We start from the raw sequence: 6,943 nt of genomic DNA, 5'->3' as shown, positions 1-6,943 counted from the left end.
GAGGCCCTTCCCACTCTGTTATACCCTTCAAAAATGTGTTTTTCACTGTTTTCCATCGTATAGCCTCACAATACTGCAATTCCCAGCCTTTTCCTTGAGAAAAAACAGTCATTTCAGCCAAAAAAAAATCAAGGACATGCAAATGGTAGTTTGGTCCCTTTTGAAAAATTCTTCCTGTGATCAATCTGGAGGGCAACTCTGTCTTTTTGAGGGACCAAACTGTCATTTTTAATCTTCATATGACCTGCAGGTTCTTGTTCTTTTGCTAAAATGACTGTTTTTCCTCAAGGACAAGGCTGAAATTACAGTACCATGAGGCTATATGAGGGAAATCAGTGAAAAACACATTTTTGAAAGGTTTAAAAGAGTAGGAAGGGCCCCATTTCCACTCACTCTTGCTCATTTCTTGATTTTTTAGAGAGAGAAAGTAAGGGGAGCTTCCTTATAGTGAGAAAGAGAGTTTTTGGGTTTTAAATGAGACTTTTCAAGAATTTTCAAGGCATGGCTAATTCCTTTCAACCTTGCCCCAAAGGTATTTTTTTCTTGTATAGCCATTTCTTTTTGTGAATTCTTAAGCATGCTTTCTCATAGATTTCCATGCATTTTTTTGATGCTGTATTGAATTTTTCTTCTTTCCATATTTCCATGATTTCCATAGTCCATTCCTTCATAGCATAGGCCTATCAAATTTAACATTTTCATGTTCCTTTATACTAATCCTTAAATATACTTAAGTACCCTTGAACCCAATTAAACACTTTAGCCCTTGATTATGCATCTTCATGCCCGATTAAGCACTACGTGAGCCAAATTAAGCGCTTTTATGCCCAATTAAGTATCTTTGACCATGATTAGGCATCTTCATACCCAATGAAGCACCTCTTGAGTCTGATTAAGCACTTTCGGACCCAATTAAGCACTTCTTGAGCCTGGTTAAACACTTTTAAGGCCCAATTAATCACTTCTAGGCCCAATTAAGTACTTTCAGGCCCAATTAAGCACAATTAAGTATTTCTTGGGCATGATTAAGCACTCTTAATATTTCTTGTGGGCTTGTTCCCTCATACTGTTAGCTTCTTAAATCCCCCGGGGTAACTTGGAATAGCCATCACGTCAACACCTTTTCTTGTAAAACCTCCTGCAAACAAAGGAGATGTTGCCGAAATTTTTAAGAATTTGATGAAATCTCTTTCCCTTCTTAACTTCCCTTGAATAATTTGCATCCCTTTCTCTTCTATAGTTTGAGGTATGTTTGATCTTATGATTTAAAGGAAAACTTTGTTCTTAATGCCAGAAAATCATCCTATTAAAATAATTTAATTTAGATACATCTGAATTGTGTATAAACTCCTATGCCGTTATTATCTGTATTTTTCTATCTTCTTAGGAACCTATCCACTGTTAATTGATAAAGAATATTTTTAAAGGATGTTCCCCAATTTGAGAGCTATTTTCTTTTTCCTTTGGATTTTCTCACATTATAGCTTTTTTTTTTCTTTTTTGGTGCATGACTGCATGGGCTTGCAAGGATCATGTTACTCCTTATTGTGGTAGTTTTATATAAAACTGTATCTCTAGTTTTACTTTGAATTCTTGGAATAATGATTAACTTATTTGTCCAAAATTTATGTGCTGCATGGTGATAGAACATTCCATGTTCTTTTTTTGCCAAGAGCAAAAAAAGACATTTGAAAGTTTTCTATTCACGAGGTTTCACTATTGGTTTCTTCTTAAAGTCATGTCTCCTTCATGATATGTTTATTGGTGTATTCATTGTGTTTAATCGGCAAATTCAAAATCTGCTCTTTTCTCTTTCTATTTTTTGGTTTATAGTCATGGAAAGATTTACTCTAGTTGTTCCGTACTTGTCTGTTTTAAACATCTTTTTAAAAATAAAAAGAGCTTTTCTGTGCACTCTCATTGTTTATTTGGACACATTTTGTTACTGAATTCACTTGTACCATGGTTTTATTGAGTACAATTTGTAGGTAGTCAACTGTTCAACTGTTTAACTATAGAGACAATTGATAATTTGTCAAATTATATCTTTGTGCTCCTACTATGCCCATTGTTGTTAGTCCTTTTTACTAGTAATTATTGATGGGACTAGATGAATTGGTCAATGTGTTGTAATGTGATTGATGCCGTGTTTATGGATTAATGTTCAATATGTTGGTGTGAAGTATTTCTATGCTTTACTTGAGTTTATGACTGGTTTGTCTTGCATGGTGTGTTTGTTTATTAAGAAATATATTCACATTGAGAAATCTTTAATGGGTGATAAGTATATGTATTGAGAATGACTATGTGGATGTCCTTGTGCAGAGCCTTCTTCTATCTTAGATCTATTCCTAAGGATGTCTACATAAAATAACATGGATACCATGGAAGATGATCTTAGGGAGAACAACAAACGTATGACAGCCATAATAGGTGCCTATGCAGCTTGTGTGATGGCAATGAAGATGATCAATTCAATAGACCAAGTCCTATTACGGTCTCGCCTGCAAGAAGATGAGGACATTGTCAATACTACAGACATCAATTGTCGTAACCAAATGCAAATATCCTAGGGAACATATAGGACATTAGAGCACATGATAAGAGAGCGACGTCTATTGCAGGACACTGCAATGGTAACTGTGCAAGAACAGTTGATCATATTCTTTCATATTATAAAGTCATAACTTGACAAAATAGGAAGATTATAATCCTTCCTTGAGTTAGGTCATTGAGTATTGTTAAAATTATGTTAACAGACATGCTTTCATATTGCATATTTACTTTTCAATAATTGAATTACGCCCTGAGTTCCTCGATTATGATGTGAATATTGATTATGCCCCGATTTCCTCCAGGGCAATGCATGTTGTCAACTAATTTATGATGTGTATATTGATAAGTAGTGCAGTAGAAATTCATACAGATGCGGTTTGTAATTATTAATCAAGGATGGATGTCAGTCGTAGCTAACCCACATCTAACAAAAAAATTACTTCGAGCCAAAGGATGGACCTCATGCTCCTTGGCTTACTGAGAGAACAAATGAAACTGGGAAAGAAATCAGAGGGCAGTTTTTGAAAAGAAGCATGGTTTGCTTGTCTGCTGCGCGTAGTTCTTGATCCTTGAGTTCGTTAATGCGTGTTTTCATAGGCTTTCATTGCTAAGAAAATGTTTCTATGGAGTGCTTGGGACTAGCCATTCAATGTGAAATGCTTTCCATCTTCCCAAGTTAACCTACAATTTAACATTCCATTTTCCCAAGTTAACATTGTGACAATTTAACTGATGAGTTGCTCATGGTTTAGGCTCCTTATGCACACAATATGGGATATACATAGGAAGCCCAAAACCTGACCTGAGTGTCATCTCGAACCATATATGAATTGTGACAATCTAACTGATGAGTTGCTCATGTTTTAACTGATGAGTTGCTGCGCGTAGTTCTTGCCTTGCCTTGGCTGCCCATTGTTGGGTTGTTATACTATCATATACTGGAATGTAGTGGCATATTTTGTTGCATACGATATTCACCGATACGCTGCTGAATTTTCACCTCTCTCTACATCACCTAGTTATTCTTTAACATCAAAATTCAGTTGCATAACAACCTGATTTCTAGAGTTACATTTAAATACCTTGCTATCATTACATTGCATATATTTGAGGAATCATAACACCAAAATATTCGAGAGCATAAGCATGTGCCTGAAATTTCAAATGGCATAGATTTTGAGCTTGGACTAATTGATTTGAAACTTATGGAGAGATGCCATAGTGTTTTGGAAGGAGTTGTTCAACAATGTCTCTCTTAACAAAAATTGTCTCGAATATACTATTTTTTTGCTTGTACAGCTGCAGGCTATCATAAATTTGCACTAAACTCTAGTTTTCCTTTGATTTTGTATTTTTCCTTGTACACACTATATTTGATGTTTCTTGCTTTCCATAGAGAATGGGGGGTTACTTTTTTAGGTTTTTAGAGGTCAAGGCCATTAAAAAATATGAGAGAGAGAGAGAGAGAGATCCACAGGGAGGGATCCTTTCTAGTTTTTTTAAAGCAATGGATTGAACATTGATGCCATATATGACATTCATTATCCCCATGTAACATGTGATTTATTTGGCATATTATTTTTGTCTTTATATTCTCTTAAGTTTTTGGTTAAAATTGCCAGAGACTATGCGGTGACAACATTATTATGTAGTGTTTGTAAGGCATGTTCCAGGGATATATAAAACTTGCAAGGAGTGCAAACGTCAAGTGGATGGTTTCTCTGGGGTTGTCCATTGTTCGTGTCCAACATTTAAGCACATGAACACTTCCATAACTATCACAAGGATACTCGCCCAACATATACATACATTAATATTAATGTCGAGGAACAAAATACTAACATGGGTATGGACGGTTGGTGTACGGACCACAATTTTCTCCCAGTCCCGAGATGCGCACGGCGATGAAAGGTGAAACAGAGGCCTAGCGTTGTCTGTGACTCAGTGCCAGTTGTGAAATGAAGAAGAGAGAGAGAGAGAGAGAGAGAGAATCAACGCCGCGTGTGAAAAGTCAGCGCCGCACGTGAAGATAGGGATGAGCATCGCCATCTGTGGAAGAGGCCTAACGCTGACTGTGAAGAAAGAGAAGGAAGAACAACACCGCGTGCAAAAGGCATCGCCGCGAGTGTAGCGCCTCTGGAGCATCGCCGCGCGTGAACTGGGGTATTGTCCCGTGTGAAGGCTAAGAAGAGCTAACTCCGAAGGTGAAGAGGGAAGATGTGACCACTACCAGCGTCGCACCTGTCGGAGCCGTACACGTCAGCTACTATGACATTTACCTACCCTAGGTACTTAAGGCCTCTCCCCTCCCCTTTTTCCACCGTTCCCCTCACATTTCCCTTGTACTTTCTCTCTCTAGAACCAGTGGGAGTTAACTGCTTCCTTGGAGAAGCCATTGCTTAGACCTTGGGGTGGCCTGCGAGTGGGAGATTGAAGATATTGTGAACACCAGGTAAGTAGGTTAATATTGTGCATCATTTCACTTCATAGGACCTAAATTTAAGTTGCTATGAAGAGCAAGATGATAGAATGAGGTGTTTTAGAATAAATGAATAAAAAGGGCTTGAATGAGTGATTGAACATTGAATAATGAACTTGATAACTTTATAGAGTAGTTACCTTGTAAAGCTTGCTTAGATTGCCTCACATGAATAGGGCTTGTGATGGGTTTTATTTTTTTTTGGCTTGTGAAATGGTATGTATCATTTGGATAGCATGTTAAAATGAGGGATAGAGGGATTTTCCAACAATTGTGAGGGCCTTTGCCTTGGACTTTTCGTTGACCAAACGGTGCCCAAATGGGCCAAATCGGTCTTGAATGAAAGATACGTGTGTCGATTTTAAGTTTATTTTTTTATACTATGTTAACATTTGTATGGATCAAAGGATATGCCCAAAAATATTGGGCCATGTCACTGCCCACAGTTGCAGTAAATTCCAGCAACTGTGACTTTTTTTGTGTCGCACTTTTGGCCTATCAAACGGTGTTCAAACGTCTTCAAAATGCCACCATTTGGAAGATCAATGAATAAACTTAAAGTTGCATGTTTTGATGATTTTGATATTTTTTGTAAATTGAGAGTTATGCCCTGAAATGCGTGGGTACGTCACTACCCACTGTTGCAGGAAATTCCAGCGACTTTCAATCGTTTTGAATCGAGCTTTTAACCTATTAGAAGTCGTTCAAATTCCTTCAAATCACTACCATGTTAAACCCCCGGGCATGAACTTGAAGTTGCATGTTTCAAGTGTTTTGAAATTCTCCCTAGATTGGGGAATTACGTCCCAAGAAGAGGGATATGTCACTGTTGCCCCTCACAAAATTTGTGTTATGCTCATTTTCTGCAACCTTTCTTGGGATTACTCATTAATAAGTGATAAATGCGAGCATTATGTGAGGTTTTTCATGCGAATGCTATAGTGTTATATGGATGGTGCTACACAACTATGTGCTATGTGATAAATGGATAAGTGCAAAGCTAATGTGATTTCTCTATGATGAATGCTACATGATAAGTGTCGAATTGCTACCGATGACTTCTAAGCGTAAATGCTATGTGACAACTCATGCAATGGATGTTTCATGATAACACTGCTATAATGTTTTGTGAATGCTGGATGATTCTAATTAAGACTCCATTCTTGCATGATGAAATTTGATTCATCTGTTATAATGCACTGATTTAGCACGAATGAGATTAGATGCTTGAGCACAATATGAGGCCACAATGATGACCACTATGCAATAGAACGCCCAATGGTAGTGGACACTGCTCTATGATAATACTATGATACTGGCCAATGTTTTATTGATACTGCTCGCTACGCGATGGGGCACCCATCGGTAGTGAGGACTGCTATACTGAGGAAAGTGATGCCTGCTATACCCCCTAACTTGTTGACTGATAGGATGCAGCTAGGGCGAAAAGTGAAATGGGAGGGTTGCACCCGCAAAGATTTACTAAGATGAGATTAGTTACTGACACCTTACAAAGTAAGTGCCTATCGAACCCTCAATGCGCACTGGGGGCCGTGTGTGTGAATATGAGGGCATTACGAAGTGGATTTCCCCACTTGTCATTGCCCTCCATCCTTGGATATGGTAGAGGTCTTAAGCAATGGGATTGGCTTAGCCCGATGGATGGGGCCTCTATTGCGGGAGTAGGTGAACTACAGAGTGAGTGGGTAATGATTGAATAATAATTGTGAATACGGATGATTGAATCGACTGAATGATAACTACTATATGGATAGAATGCGTACAATTGATGCATTGACCTGATTGCTGATTTTCATGACTGTTGCACTGAAATTTCGTATAGTTAAATAAATTGTTTATGATTCATGAGTAGGCTCATTATTGATGCATAGCGTTTAAACCTACTTA

At 37.8% G+C, this 6,943-nt stretch overlaps 1 long non-coding RNA gene across 1 annotated transcript; it reads left to right on the top strand.

Moving 5' to 3' along the window:
- The first annotated feature begins 391 nt into the window (after positions 1 to 391).
- Positions 392 to 2,925, top strand: LOC148779826 (uncharacterized). The gene is made up of 2 exons (XR_016044780.1): positions 392 to 532; positions 2,326 to 2,925. It is a non-coding gene; the product is annotated as an uncharacterized LOC148779826 (long non-coding RNA).
- The last annotated feature ends 4,018 nt before the right edge of the window (positions 2,926 to 6,943 follow it).

This window comes from Amborella trichopoda, chromosome 11, assembly GCF_054954075.1.
Source record: "Amborella trichopoda isolate Santa Cruz 75 chromosome 11, AtrichopodaSantaCruz75HAP2 v2.0, whole genome shotgun sequence".
NCBI classification, from domain to species: Eukaryota; Viridiplantae; Streptophyta; class Magnoliopsida; order Amborellales; family Amborellaceae; genus Amborella; species Amborella trichopoda.
The sequence above is the reverse complement of the archived record's forward strand: the minus strand, read 5'-3'. Positions and strand labels throughout refer to the sequence as shown.